Raw genomic sequence first — 16,600 nt, 5'->3', positions numbered from 1 at the left:
CATAGGTTAGGGAAGAAGAAAAAGATGGCAAAGGAAGAAAGGTTCATGATGACTTGATGGAGGCACAATCCAAACTTGGCGCACCTGTAAGATTCAAGAACAAGTTGTGGGTTGTCAAAGATTTCAAAGAGAATGGAGTGATTAAGATTGAGGCTCCATATTCAAGAAGGGTCAAAAAGGTGGATCGGAAGCAGTTGATGAGTTGCTGTGATGAAAGAAAGATGAACACCAATATTGAATATGGAACTTCAACTTTATTGGGTCAAGCTAGTAACATTAAAAGAGCGCTTGCTGGGAGGCAACCCAGTGATTTAAGAACTTTTAATTTTTGGTTAAGTGATGTAATTTTGAACTTTTGTTATTTTTGTTTCGGTTATAAGTTTGTTACAGGGTTTACATTTAATCATGAATGTTAGGTGGAAGAGTATCTACTGAAGGATACTATTTTTGTATACACCTACTGATGGGTGTTGGTAAGAAAGTGTTGGACCTACAGAAGGGTGTTGGAGGATTTTGGGTTAGTGATGGACAAATTTATGATCACCAAAATATGATGTCACAAACTTGTTTTACAATCGGCAAGTATGACCGAATCGTTTCAAGTAATAAACTCGGTAAGACCAAGTATCGTTCTCCCAAAGGACTCACGGCCTAGTTTAGTTATGTGATTCGTTGATTAGCTAAGGCTTAAGAACAAAATAATTGGATTTTACTATGCAAAAGAAGAAAATAAACATGTATGCATGAGGTTGATCAATGGAAAAAGCAAAAGATAAGCACTTTCAATGAAATATATATATGAATATGTTGTTGGGGTTCAATTTCATCTTATCCACTCTCATATATTTTAGGAATTCAACATTCAAATCATCATTGTTAATGCCACTCTCTAAAGTACCTTTCAAAGAAGGCTTCTCCCTAATTACGAGTTCATACAATTCCTAGCATTCCTAATAATTAGTTCATCAAGTGCAGGAGCTTAACGACAACCAATATAATATTGGGAGAAATTCCCCGGATCTAGACTTCCCCGTACGTTCCCGTATCGACAAAATCAATAATCATGCATTGAATGAGTTAAACAAAGCAAGCATTAGGCAAAGAGGAAAAACCCTAACTAATGATGAAGGAAAGCATAAATCTTAGATTAAGATGCAAGCACAAATTCCATATATGAGAGCTTCAAAAGATTACATTGATTCCCCAACAAACATACAAGGTTTAGTTCACCATATTCATGGTGAACCTAGATGAACAATAATGAAAGAATGAAAGATAAAACCCTAGAAAGGTGAAGAGGTAGCCTAAGCATCCAAGATCCTCCTTCAAAGGGGTGGAAGAGAGAGTGTTTGCTTTGTTTCTGCCAAAGATACCAACCCTAAGACATCTAGGTCTTTAAATAGGACATAAAAATAATAGACAACGGATCCAGGCCCAAACAGATCATAAAATCGCATACAACTGGCCCAAAACTCGTCTGGTTGACTTTTTTCGTATTCTGGTTGACTGGTTGACTTTTTGGTTGACTGGTTGACTTTTCTGGTTGACTGGTTGACTTTCTGGTTTCTGGTTGACTTTTCTGATTCCATCTCTCTCCTTCTTCACTTCTTTCACTAAATTCACCTTAAAACATGCACAAAAACACTGAAATCAAGCATAAACCTGTCCAACTCTCTTATTTCTGAAAATATGGATAAAAGCATGATTTCAAGCTAGTTTCTAAGTGTAAAGGTTGCTTTTTGTGTCAATTTTAAGCATGAAAATAACAGTTTTTCAACTGTTATCACAACCCCAAACTTAGAACTTTGCTTGTCCTCAAGCAAACAAGTTGTAACTCAATCTTCAACCAATTCATATGATGGTTCACTCATTCAAAAATCCTCTTTTTCAAGATAAGTAACAACTTCACTCAAACTTATGACCAAGAGTTCAATCAAGATGTGCACATGCTTTAGTGTTCACAAAGTCATTTAAATTCCAACAAATGCTATTTTTCATGAATGATCAATCAATTAAGCATGGATGTTCATGTGCTTATGGAATATTTCCTCACTAGGTAAAGTGTTTAACTCAACACACAAGTGTATAAGAGGTAAAGTGTTTCACTCATTCACTCCACTAACACAATGTTACATGAATCAACTTTGCCTTTCATTTTACCACAATCAAAAACATTCACAAGCATGCATCATCACAAGGACTTTTCAATGGCTTATAATGTGGCTAGGCTAACAAGAAAATTGGTTTTTCTGGATCACAAAATCCTTGAGTTAAGAGAATCATAACAACACAATTTTTCTTATTCTTCCCAACTTGCCTTTGCATTTTCATTGAGCTTTGCTTCTTTTTCTTTTCTTTTCTTTTTCTTTTTTTTCTTTGCATATTCTTACTTTTTAGCTCTTAGCTCAATGCTTTTCCTTTTTCATGTTTTCCCAACAACCCCAAACTTGAACATTTAACAATACCACACAAGATCTTCTACTTAACTCAAGGTAAAGATTTTCAATCAAGGGTTTCAATGTATGTTCAAGGCTAAGGGTTCAAAGGATAGAACACAAAGTGTTCTCTTTTAGTGGGCTAACTTTATGAATTTGGTCAATAAAAAGGGTTCCAACAACCGGCCTTGATCATATGATGCAAAACAAGCAATTGATTCAATCATAGAAAACCTGGGCAAAATCATTCATGTTTCCAAAGTAATAGCATTCAATCAATAACAAATCTGGAGCTCAAAACCTCACATATAAGCTCATTCACTTTTGACATACACATCCTGCTTAATTTCACAATCACAATCATAATATCCTGCATTTGTTCACAAAGCTTGTGAATCACCTGTATAAGCATTTTAATGTGCACATCTTCTCAACATCAATCAATCAATAAGCATCATCAAGCATTACTTATCAAACAATCACAGTTAATAGCAAACCATCACACAAACCAGGTTTCCAATAAAGTACATCAAACTCTAATCTAAAAACATAAAATACTTACAGAATACTGGGTTGCCTGCCAGTAAGCGCTTGTTTAACGTCACGAGCCTGACCCAAACTTTCAAGGATCAACCAACAACATCATTGTGGAAAATTGTTGCACCTCTCCCCCTATATAGGGTTTGAGACGTTGACCATTCACCACCCAACTTCTCTGTGGATCATCAGCAGCTGGATTAAATATTTCAATTGCTCCATGTGGATGCACTTCTTTTATCACAAATGGTCCTGACTATTTTGACTTCAGCTTCCCAGGAAATATCTTCAATCTTGAATTGAACAATAGTACCTATTGTCCTGGATTGAAAACTCTATTCACCAACTTCCTGTCATGATAAAATTTAATCTTGTCTTTGTAAGCCTTGGATGAATCATATGCATGTAATCGCATTTCTTCAAGCTCCAAAATCTGCCTTCTGCGTGTGCATTGAGTTTCATAAGGATCAAAATTCAAGAATTTCAAAGCCCATAATGCTCTATGCTCCAATTCTACTGGCAAATGGCATGCTTTCCCATAGACTAATTGAAACGGTGATAATCCCATAGACGTCTTCATTGCTGTCCTATAAGCCCAAAGAGCATCATCCAATTTGAGAGACCAATCCTTTCTTGATGAAGTCACTGTTTTTTCCAGGATCCTTTTTATCTCCCTGTTAGACACCTCAGCTTGTCCATTGGTTTGTGGATGATAAGGTGTAGCTACCTTATGTTTTACTCCATAGTGTTTGAGTACTTTCTCTAGCTGATAATTGCAAAAATGAGATCCTCCATCACTAATCAACACTCGTGGAGTGCCAAAACGTGAGAATATCTACCTCTCCATGAATTTAATTACCGTGCTAGCATCATTTTTAGGACAAGCTAATGCTTCCACCCATTTACTCACATAATCCACTGCTACCAGAATATATTCATTGTTGAAAGATGGAGGGAAGGGTCCAACAAAGTCAATACCCCAACAATCAAAAACCTCAACCTCTAAAATACCTTGTAAAGGCATCTCATGACGTTTAGTGATTGTTGATGGACAAATTTGTAAGCACCAAAATATGATGTCACAAACTTGTTTCACAATCGGCAAGTATGACCGAATCGTTCAAGTAATAAACTTGGTAAGACCAAGTATCGTTCTTCCCAAAGGACTCACGGCCTAGTTTAGTTGTGTGGTTTGTTGATTAGCTAAGACTTACAAACGAAATAATTGGATTATATTATGCAAGACGAAAACTAAACATGTATGCATGAATTGATCAATGGCAAAGACTAAAGATAAACACTTTCAATGGATTATATGAATGAATATGTTGTTGGGGGTCAATTTCATCTCATCCACTCTCATACATTTTAGGATTTCAACATTCAAATCATCATTGTTAATGCCACTCTCTAAAGTACCATTCTAGATGGCTTCTCCCTAATCAAATAGTTCATACAATTCCTAGCATTCCTAATGATTAGTTCATGAGCGCAGGAGCTTAACGACAACCAATATAATATTGTCAGTATAATATTGGGAGAAATTCCCCGGATCTAGACTTCCCCGTACGTGTCCGTATCGACAAAACCAATAATCATGCAATAGAATGAGTTAAACAATGCACGCATTGAGCAAAGAGGAAAAACCCTAACTAATGATGAAAGAAAGCATAAGTCTTAGATTAAGATGCAAGCATAAATTCCATATATGAGAGCTTCAAGAGATTACATTGATTCCCCAACAAACATACAAGGTTTAGTTCACCATATTCATGGTGAACCTAGATGAACAATAATGAAAGAATGAAAGAATAAACCCAATAAAGGTGAAGAGGTAGCCTGAGCATCCAAGATCCTCCTTCAAAGGGGTGGAAGAGAGAGTGTTTGCCTCGTTTCTGCCAAAGATACTAAACCCTAGGACGTGCAAGCCCTTATATACTAATTTAGAGTTACAAAAGATTACAAAAGCCCAAGCCCAAAAGGTGCCGCTCAGCGCTATTTACCGCTCAGCGGTGGTTGCGCTTCTTCTTTCTTCCCCTCAGCGGCCATTTTGCCCCTCAGCGGTTCCAACGTGACTCCTTGAGTGCCGCTCAGCGGTAATTTCCGCTGAGCGGTGCCTTCGTCTTCTCTTTTTGCACTCTTTCTTGTCTTTTCTAATGTCATCTCTCTCCTTCTTCACTTCTTTCACCAAATTCACCTCAAAACCTGCACAAAAACACTCAAATCAAGCATAAACCTGTCCAGCTCTCTTATTTCTGAAAATATAGATAAAAGCATTGATTTCAAGCTAGTTTCTAAGTCTAAAGGTTGCTTTTAATATCAATTTTAAGCATGAAAATAACAGTTTTTCAACTGTTATCACAACCCCAAACTTAGAACTTTGCTTGTCCTCAAGCAAACAAAATGTAACTCCATCTCCAACCAATTCATGTTATGGTTCACTCATTCAAAAATTCTCTTTTCAAGATAAGTAACAACTTTACTCAAACTTATGACCAAGAGTTCAATCAAGATGTGCACATGCTTTAGTGTTCACAAAGTCATTTAAGTTCCAACAAATACTATTTTTCATGAATGATCAATCAATTAAGTATGGATGTTCATGTGCTTATGGAATATTTCCTCACTAGATAAAGTGTTTCACTCAACACACAAGTGTATAAGAGGTACAGTGTTTCGCTCATTCACTCCACTATCACAATGTCACATGAATCAACTTTGCCTTTCATTTTACCACAATCAAAACAATCACAAGCATGTATCATCAAAAGGACTTTTCAATGGCTTATAATGTGGCTGGGCTAACAAGAAAATTGGTTTTTCTGGATCACAAAATCCTTGAGTTAAGAGAATCATCACAACACAATTTTTCTTATTCATTCCCAACTTTCTTTTGCCTTTGCTTTTGCATTGAGCTTTACTTCTTTTTCTTTTGTTTTCTTACTTTTTAGCTCTTAGCTCAATGCTTTTCATATTTTCCCAACAACCCCAAACTTGAACATTTATCAATACCATACAAGATCTTCTACTTAACTCAAGGTAAAGATTTTTCAATCAAGGGTTTTCAGTGTATGTTCAAGGCTAAAGGTTCAAAGGATAGAACACAACGTGTTCTCTTTTGGTAGGCTAACTTTATGAATTTGGCCAATAAAAAAAGGTTCCAACAAAACGGCCTTGATCATATGATGCAAAACAAGCAATTGATTCAATCATAGAAAACCTGGGCAAAATCATTCATGCTTTCAAAGTAATAGCATTCAACAATAATAACTCTGGAGCTCAAAACCTCACATATAAGCTCATTCACATTTGACATACACCCTGCTTAATTTCACAATCACAATCATGATATCATGCATTTGTTCACAAAGCTTGTGAATCACCTGTATAAGAATTTTAATGTGCACATCATCTCAACATCAATTAATCAACAAGCATCATCAAGCATTACTTATCAAACACAGTTAATTAATAGCAAACCATCACACAATCCCGGTTTTCAAGAGAGTACATCAAACCCTAATCTAAAAGCGAAAACAAAAATACTTACAAGATACTGGGTTGCCTCCCAGTAAGCGCTTGTTTAACGTCCCGAGCCTGACCCAACTTTCAAGGATCAACCAACAACATCATTGTGGAAAAGCGTTGCACCTCTCCCCCTAGATAGGACTTGAGACGTTGACCATTTACCACCCAGCTTTTCTGTGGATCATCAGTAGATGGATCAAATATTTCAATTGCTCCATGTGGATGCACTTCTTTTATCACAAATGGTCCTGTCCATTTTGACTTCAGCTTCCCAGGAAATATCTTCAATCTTGAGTTGAACAATAGTACCTGTTGTCCTGGGTTAAAAACTCTATTTACCAGCTTCCTGTCATGATAAAATTTAATTTTGTCTTTATAAGCCTTGGATGAATCATATGCATGTAACCGCATTTCTTCAAGCTCTAAAATCTGCCTTCTGCGTGTGCATTGAGTTTCATAAGGATCAAAATTCAAGAATTTCAAAGCCCATAATGCTCTATGCTCCAATTCAACTGGCAAATGGCATGCTTTCCCATAGACTAATTGAAATGGTGATAATCCCATAGACGTCTTCATTGCTGTTCTATAAGCCCAAAGAGCATCATCCAATTTGAGAGACCAATCCTTCCTTGATGAAGTCACGGTTTTTTCTAGGATTCTTTTTATCTCCCTGTTAGATACCTCAGCTTGTCCATTGGTTTGTGGATGATAAGGTGCAGCTACCTTATGCTTCACTCCATAGTGTTTGAGTACCTTCTCTAGCTGATAATTGCAAAAATGAGATCCTCCATCACTGATCAACACTCTTGGAGTGCCAAAACGTGAGAATATCTGCCTCTTCAGGAATTTAATTACTGTACTAGCATCATTTTTAGGACAAGCCAATGCTTCCACCCATTTACTCACATAATCCACTGCTACCAGAATATATTCATTGTTGAAAGATGGAGGAAAGGGTCCAACAAAGTCAATACCCCAACAATCAAAAACCTCAACCTCTAAAATACCTTGTAAAGGCATCTCATGACGTTTAGTGATTGTCCCTGCTCTTTGACATTTATCACAATTCCTAGCATGATTATGAGCGTCTTTGAATAGAGTTGGCCAATAGAATCCTGACTGAAGGACTTTTGCTGCTGTTCTTTCTCCATTAAAATGTCCTCCATAAGGTGAATCATGACAATGCCAGAGAATTCCTTCTGCTTCTTCATTTGTAACACATCTCCTCAGAAGATTATCTGCTCCAATTTTGAACAAATATGGATCGTCCCACACAAACTGCTTGGCATCATGCAGAAATTTCTTTCTCTGTTGCCAAGTTAAATCTTCCGGCATGACTCTTGCAGCTTTGAAATTTGCCATATCAGCAAACCAGGGCCTCTGCTGAATATACATGAGTGATTCATCTGAAAAAGATTCCCAGATTTCAGGCTCCTTGCTAGTGACCTCATTGTTGACTAACCGTGACAAATGATCAGCAATTAAGTTCTCACTTCCTTTCTTATCACGGATTTCTACATCAAATTCTTGCAACAGTAGTACCCATCTGATCAGACGTGGCTTAGAATCTGGTTTTGTCAACAAATATTTAATAGCTGCATGATCTGTATAGACAATCACCTTAGACCCAATCAGATAAGGTCTAAATTTCTCTAGAGCATATACAATGGCAAGAAACTCTTTCTCTGTAGTAGCATAATTCAATTGAGCATCATTCAGCACCTTGCTAGCATAATAAATTGGATGAAACTTTTGTTCCTTCCTTTGGCCGAGGACAACTCCTATGGCATAATCACTTGCATCACACATTAATTCAAAATTTTGATTCCAATCTGGTGCTGCAATTACTGGAGCTGACACTAGTTTCTGCTTTAATATATCAAAAGCTTTCAGGCAATCTTCATTCATGACAAAAGGAGCATCCTTCATCAAGAGATTACTCAATGGTTTAGCAATTTTTGAGAAATCTTTGATAAATCTTCTATAAAACCCAGCATGACCAAGAAAGCTTCTAATCCCCTTTACATTTGTTGGTGGAGGTAGTTTCTCAATAACTTCTACTTTAGCTTTGTCTACCTCAATTCCTTTAGCAGATATTTTGTGCCCCAATACAATTCCTTCAGTTACCATGAAATGACATTTCTCCCAATTCAAAACCAGATTTGTCTGAACACATCTTTTGAGGACAGTGTTCAAATTAGCTAAACATCTTTGGAAAGAGTTTCCAAAGACTGAGAAATCATCCATGAATACTTCAATGCATTTTTCTAAAAGATCAGCAAAGATTGCCTGCATACACCTCTGAAACGTAGCTGGAGCATTACATAATCCAAAAGGCATCTTTCTATATGCAAAGATACCAAAAGGACAAGTAAAAGCCGTCTTCTCCTGGTCTTTTGGATCTACCACAATTTGATTATATCCAGAATATCCATCTAGAAAACAATAGAAAGCTTGCCCTGATAACCTTTCTAGCATCTGATCCATGAAAGGAAGAGGAAAATGATCTTTCCTAGTAGCTTTATTCAGCTTCCTGTAATCAATGCACATACGCCAGCCAGTAACTGTCCGAGTGGGAATAAGTTCATTCTTATCATTATAAATTACCGTCATCCCACCTTTCTTTGGCACCACCTGTACTGGACTCACCCATTCACTGTCAGAGATTGGATAGATGATACCAGCTTCTAGCAGTTTCAACACTTCTTTTCTGACAACCTCCTTCATAGCAGGATTTAACCTTCTCTGTGGTTGAGCACTTGGTTTATAGTCTTCTTCCATAAAAATCTTGTGCATGCAATAAGTTGGGCTAATACCTTTGAGATCTGATATTGACCACCCAATTGCTTCTTTGTTGGCTTTCAAAATTTCTATCAACTGCTCTTCTTCTTGTAAAGATAAAGAGTTACTGATAATGACTGGCTTTGTTCCATCCTCTAAAAACACATATTTCAAATGTGATGGCAATCTTTTTAGTTCTGAAGACTGTGCTTTGATTGTTTCTTCCTTAGCCATTATTTCAAATATTGAATCTTCCTCTGGACCCTTTTTCAATGTTTCCAAGTCCATCAGACATTCATCAATCAATTTCTCTTCTTCTTCATCCAAATCTTCACATGCATCAATGAGCGTTTTTTCCAATGGAGAAATGTTACGCACCATTCTCTCTTGAACCATACAAACTTCATCAAGTTCATCAAATTGAAAACATGATTTGTCATCATTTGGATACGTCATGGCTTTGGATACATCAAAAGTGACTTCTTCTTCATCAACTCTCAGTTTAAGCTTACCATTCTCTACATCAATCAAAACTCTAGCAGTCTTCATAAAAGGTCTCCCCAGAATAAGAGGAACGTCACTAGTTCCTTCCATCTCCATCACAATGAAATCTACTGGAAATACAAATTTGTCGACCTTCACTAGAACATCTTCAACCACTCCATATGGATATTTAAGAGACCTGTCCGCCAATTGAAGAGCCATTCTGGTTGGTTTAATTTCCAACCCCTGAATTGTTCTGCACATGGAAAGCGGCATTAGATTAATGCTAGCTCCCAGATCAATCAATGCTCTTCCAACTTTCACATCTCCTATGGTGCATGGAATAGTGAAGCTTCCTGGATCTTTAAGTTTAGGAGGTAGTTTCTGTATAATTGCACTGCAATTGCCCTGTATATTGATAGTTTCCTTCTCAATGTACTTGTGTTTCTTTGTGAGAAGTTCCTTCAAGAATTTTGCATATGCTGGCATCTGTTGCAATGCTTCAGAGAATGGTATAGTGATCTCCAACTTCTTAAACAGTTCCATGAATCTTTCCAACTGCTTTTCTTTCTCCTTCCTTGAATAACCCTTTGGATAAGGAAGTGGCTTTTCATACTCTTTTTCTTTTTGTCTCTCTTCTATCTCATTTTTTTCTCTCCTCTCCTCTTCTTCTTTTTTCTTTTTCTCTCTCTCAACTCTTTCTTTCCACTCACATGTTTCTTTTTCACTCTCACTCTCATTCTCTTTCTCCTTTCTCTCTTTTTTTCTTTCTTCTAACACTCTACCACTTCTAGTCACAACAGTTTTACATTCCTTTCCCAGATTATCATGTTTCATTTCGTCAACTATTCTCTCAACATAGACCTCCAATTTTTTAAATGCAGCATCCACATTATGACAATAAGACGCATTTGTCTTTAAGAATCTCTGGAAAGTCTCTTCAAGCGTTGTTGGTTTCTCAACTGGAGTAGATTGCATCTGCCATTTTTGGTGCTCTTGAACCACTGAAACCTGTTGTACTTCCTGTGGTGTTTGAGAAAGTTTCATGGTCACTTCTTCAAGCTGTTGAGAGATAATTCTATTTTGGATAAGCAAGGCCTCATTTAATTGTGACAACTCCTTCTGACTAGGATCTCCTTTTTCAATATTGAGTTCGTTGTCACTAGTAGCCATATTTTCAATAAGTTCAGTTGCTTCCTCTGGAGTTTTCCAGTTAATATTGCCTCCTGCTGATGCGTTCAGTATCATCTTGGTTTGTGAACCAAGCCCTCCAAGGAAAGTTAGGACTACTTCTGCTTCTTTGAACCCATGCATAGGGGTTTTGCGTAACAAACTCTTATACCTGTCCCATGCATGTCCAAGTGACTCCTCCATGCCCTGCTTGAATGATGAAATCTCTTGCTTTCCTTTGGTCACCTTTGATTGTGGAAAGTACTTGTTCAGGAATTTTGTGACCACTGCTTCCCACTCTGTGAAACTTTCTTCTGGAAAAGAGTTTAACCAAAGCTTAGCATTGCCCCCCAATGAGAAGGGAAACAAGCTAAGTTTGATAGCTTCGTCTGGCACCCCATTTATCTTGACCGTGTTGCAGATCTCATTGAAAGTTGTAAGGTGCTCATATGGGCTTTCGTGAGACAACCCATTAAATTGATTACTCTTCACCAGTTGAATTAATGCTGGCTTGACCTCCATGTTGGCTGCATTGACTCTGGGTCTTGCTATGCTGTTAAAGTGTTGAGGTCCAGCAATATTGGTGTAATCTGCAAGAGTTCTTCTAACATTGTTATTCTCCATACTTCTTGTGCTGTGAACAGAACCTTGTGGTGATGTTTAGAGGAAAGTTTCTGGAGAAGGTAAAAGTTCTCTGGATGTTCTGATTCTTCTCCTCCTTCTACTCTCGTCTAGGCCTTCAAGAAGTGGTTCTGTTGTTTTCTTGCTCCTAGTTCGAATTGCTTCCTGCATACACAAGAAAACAAAACCCTAGAAAAGATTTGTTAGCACAAAAAGATATAGAAGAAGATATAAATTCAGAAGATAGAAAGATTTAGAAGATAGAATCAAATAAGATAGAATAAAATAAAACCTAATCTAAAAAAAAAAAAATAAAATCTAATCTAATCTAAAAGATAGAAAAAATAAAATAAAATCTAACCTAACCTAAAAAGATAAAAACAAATAAAAATAAAAACCGAAAAACAAATAAAATAAAAACAAATAAAATAAAATCTAATCTAATCAAATAAGATAAAATAAAAACAGAAAAAATAAAAACAGAAATTCAAAAAGTCAAAGATAATCAATAATCACACAAATTAACCAGTTAAACCACGAGTCCCCGGCAACGGCGCCAAAAACTTGATGGACAAATTTGTAAGCACCAGAATATGATGTCACAAACTTGTTTCACAATCGGCAAGTATGACCGAATCGTTCAAGTAATAAACTTGGTAAGACCAAGTATCGTTCTTCCCAAAGGACTCACGGCCTAGTTTAGTTGTGTGGTTTGTTGATTAGCTAAGACTTACAAACGAAATAATTGGATTATATTATGCAAGACGAAAACTAAACATGTATGCATGAATTGATCAATGGCAAAGACTAAAGATAAACACTTTCAATGGATTATATGAATGAATATGTTGTTGGGGGTCAATTTCATCTCATCCACTCTCATACATTTTAGGATTTCAACATTCAAATCATCATTGTTAATGCCACTCTCTAAAGTACCATTCTAGATGGCTTCTCCCTAATCAAATAGTTCATACAATTCCTAGCATTCCTAATGATTAGTTCATGAGCGCAGGAGCTTAACGACAACCAATATAATATTGTCAGTATAATATTGGGAGAAATTCCCCGGATCTAGACTTCCCCGTACGTGTCCGTATCGACAAAACCAATAATCATGCAATAGAATGAGTTAAACAATGCACGCATTGAGCAAAGAGGAAAAACCCTAACTAATGATGAAAGAAAGCATAAGTCTTAGATTAAGATGCAAGCATAAATTCCATATATGAGAGCTTCAAGAGATTACATTGATTCCCCAACAAACATACAAGGTTTAGTTCACCATATTCATGGTGAACCTAGATGAACAATAATGAAAGAATGAAAGAATAAACCCAATAAAGGTGAAGAGGTAGCCTGAGCATCCAAGATCCTCCTTCAAAGGGGTGGAAGAGAGAGTGTTTGCCTCGTTTCTGCCAAAGATACTAAACCCTAGGACGTGCAAGCCCTTATATACTAATTTAGAGTTACAAAAGATTACAAAAGCCCAAGCCCAAAAGGTGCCGCTCAGCGCTATTTACCGCTCAGCGGTGGTTGCGCTTCTTCTTTCTTCCCCTCAGCGGTTCCAACGTGACTCCTTGAGTGCCGCTCAGCGGTAATTTCCGCTGAGCGGTGCCTTCGTCTTCTCTTTTTGCACTCTTTCTTGTCTTTTCTAATGTCATCTCTCTCCTTCTTCACTTCTTTCACCAAATTCACCTCAAAACCTGCACAAAAACACTCAAATCAAGCATAAACCTGTCCAGCTCTCTTATTTCTGAAAATATAGATAAAAGCATTGATTTCAAGCTAGTTTCTAAGTCTAAAGGTTGCTTTTAATATCAATTTTAAGCATGAAAATAACAGTTTTTCAACTGTTATCAATTGTCCCTGCTCTTTGACATTTATCACAATTTCTAGCATGATTATGGGCATCTTTAAATAAAGTTGGCCAATAAAACCCTGATTGAAGGACTTTTGCTGCTGTTCTTTCTCCATTAAAATGTGATACAATAAGGCCTAGCACCATTGGGCCTATCACAAGAGGGATGATTAAGAAGCTACAAGATGAGTACTCTCCCAAAGGCCAAACCCTCTTTGCTATCTTTGGATGGAAGATTGGAGATCTAGAAGATGCTTTTAAGATGCCAAAACATGGAGAAGGGTAAAAGTGGACTTTGGCACATGGGGGGGTGTGCATAATACCCTAAGGGGTAGTATTAGCTTATTTTAATTTCCCTTATGCGCCTATGTAATAAGCCACGTGAATAATATGGCTTCTAGAAATCCATCACACTTTGCACATGTGGGTGAGGTGGCATTTGATCCGTATTTTATGGATCTACTTACCTCACATGCATAAGCATTGCATGGACTTGAGATTTAGCTATATAATCTCCTGGGCTAAGCATGTATTTCACTTTTGGAAATATATAGAAGATGAATTCTGCACTTTGCAATTTTCTCTCATCCGAAAGTCATCTCTACTTGCTTGCTTTTCCATTGCTATCTTCTTCCATTGTGGAAGCCGCCTGAGATAGTCTACCATTCCCTCAAGCAAACTTCCATTTCACCTCACCATAATCACTTCAATCCGCTGCATACATTCCACTCAGTCCAGCCAAAACAGAGAGCCTTCTCGGCTACAACTGATCCAGCACTGTACCAAGCTTTTCTTGATTGTTCCATTGATTCTTCAGTTGCAGCAGAGCTGGTTGCTTCCTCCAGTCTCACGGATCTGCTCCTATGCATTCTCCTTGATGCATCAAGTGGTATCATGAGCCTAGGTTCAAGTTAGAACCGTGAGATAAGTCCAGATTTCTTTCATTTCTTTGCTGTCAAAAATTTCCTGGTTGTTCTTGATGTTTTCTGAAAATTCTGCACTGTTTTCATCAATCATTGCTGTGTCTAGGATCTACTCTTACTTTCATTGGATACTAGCTGTCTTTGCTTGAGTGTTCCTTCATTTTATTCGGCTGTTATTGGTTGTTTGAGTCTATTTTACTATTTAAACATCATTTCTGGTTTTGTCTTAAGTCTTGTTAGTTACTTTGCTGTTTTTGTTATCAAATCTGGTTTTCAACCAAGTTTTACCAAAAATCTGAGTTGTTTGAATGTGACTACACCAATTAAGAGCAATGAATACTTCAGAAATGAGCTCAGGTGTTTAGATCTACCATTCAAACTCAAATCTGTGCAGGTTGTTCAAATCTGACAGCATTTCAGTTTCTGTTTTCTTTTGTGCTGCATTGCCACTGGTCTTATGGTCATTTACTGTTCTATTGAACAACAGTTGAGTGATCCATTGTCTGAACCATTTGGAAGATGAAATGAGTTGATTCCAAATAGTTTGTCATATGGCAAGAGTGTCCAAGCATTTAGCCGAGATGCATGTGTTTTTCTTGAGTGAATTCTGCCTAATTGTGTGTGGTTAGTATTAGATCATTGCTAACCATCCTCAACACTGAATTTCTGCATTTGTGCAACTTTCAAATACCATTTCTAACTCCTCTTTGCTGTTTTCAAATCAGAATTGCTTTTGAATCAGAATTTGACCATGCTAGTTGTTAAATTTAGCTGAAATCTGGTACTGCAGTAGTGATTCTCTGTTTTATATAGTTTTGATGCATCCAATTAGTTCCAACAAGTCATAATTCATCATCAAAACATGTTTGAATCACTGGAAAAAAACTAGGTGCAGTACTGTTCATTTGGTATATTTTACTGCATTGAAAAATTGACTCTGCTGCTGGTTTTTGTCAATTTCTGCACTATATTACTTTGCTTGATTCATCACATTTAGATGCAGTAAAAGCCATGGTCCATTTAGAATATCAAGATAACAATTCAAAAGAGATATTACATATGTTAAAAGGCACTTAGGACCATTGCATCATCAGTTTCGAAAGTTTGAAGTGTATAGTAGTGTTGGTGTAAAAAAAAAAAACTGGTGCAGAAATCTGGTGCAACTCATTCAGGCATTTCATCAAACAGTTTTGTCAATTTTCAATGCATAGCCAATTCGTGCGTGATTCTGATTTAAAGTCTTTTCTTGTGTTTAAATCTGATCTAGAACCCTTCTTAGGATCTATTTGAGGTGCCACCGTGTTTGAAAACACTTTCATTGCTTGATTTTCGAATTTTTCTACATTCTGCACACCAACTATTTGAAAAATTTCCTGGTGTTGCTGTCTTTTGGTTGTGAAAAATTACAGCACTTGAGGTGATATTTTCAGTGATTAATTGGCTTGTTGGGTAGGTGGTTTATACCTCAGGAGGTGTATCACAATTGGAAGCATCAAAGAAGGTTCAATGAAGAGGAGCAAAGACAAGAAGATGGTACTTGGGATGGAAAAACCGTGACAATTCTGCACTTCCAAAATGTGCTGCAGCAAGTGCTGAAACAGCAGCCAGCAGAATTGTTGCTGCAGAGTTGTGTTCTTGAGTGATCACTTTGCAGCTGAGAGAATTGTTTAGAATCCAGTAGATTCAAGTTCTTTGAGAGTAACCAAAGCTGCACACTTTGTTCCTTAGCCTATTCTAACTTTCCTTTTCCAAGTTACCAAATTTTCTTTGTAATTTCCATTGTTTTCTTTGGTTGTAAGTTCCAAATCCAAGCAAGTGAGGTGCTAGAGTTCACAAGTGCTCTTCCCTCATTTGTAACTAGACTCAAAGAAGTCTCACAACCTAAAATTGAGTAGACGGTGAGTGTGTCTTAGATCCAAAGTCTAAGCCTCACCTAGGAGACCTCACTTTAATGGTTTTTCCAATCTTCGACTAGATAACATATATCTTGTGCGAATAGGAAGCTTTCTTAGGGGTCCGAATTTAGAGTTAGGTTGTGTTCTTTCTTTGCTTTATGTTTTCTTTGTTGTCTTTAAGACTTAAGTGGATTTAAGAGTGATTTTGATCTAAGGACTCTAGTAAGTAGCAAGAAGCATATTTGGCAAGGATAAGGCTTGGTACTTAAGCATTCCTAGTGAATCACCTCCCTTACCTGGAATATTGCTTCAAGTGAAAATCTCTAGTCTTTACTTGAAGAATAACATTTAAGTCCATCATAATGT

At 37.0% G+C, this 16,600-nt stretch overlaps 1 pseudogene; it reads right to left on the bottom strand.

The window, feature by feature from the left end:
* Positions 1-7,712: 7,712 nt before the first annotated feature.
* LOC128196231 (uncharacterized) overlaps positions 7,713-16,600 on the bottom strand; it is a 194,970-nt pseudogene continuing 186,082 nt past the window's right edge.

Source organism: Vigna angularis, chromosome 4 (assembly GCF_016808095.1).
Source record: "Vigna angularis cultivar LongXiaoDou No.4 chromosome 4, ASM1680809v1, whole genome shotgun sequence".
Taxonomy (NCBI): domain Eukaryota; kingdom Viridiplantae; phylum Streptophyta; class Magnoliopsida; order Fabales; family Fabaceae; genus Vigna; species Vigna angularis.
The sequence above is the reverse complement of the archived record's forward strand: the minus strand, read 5'-3'. Positions and strand labels throughout refer to the sequence as shown.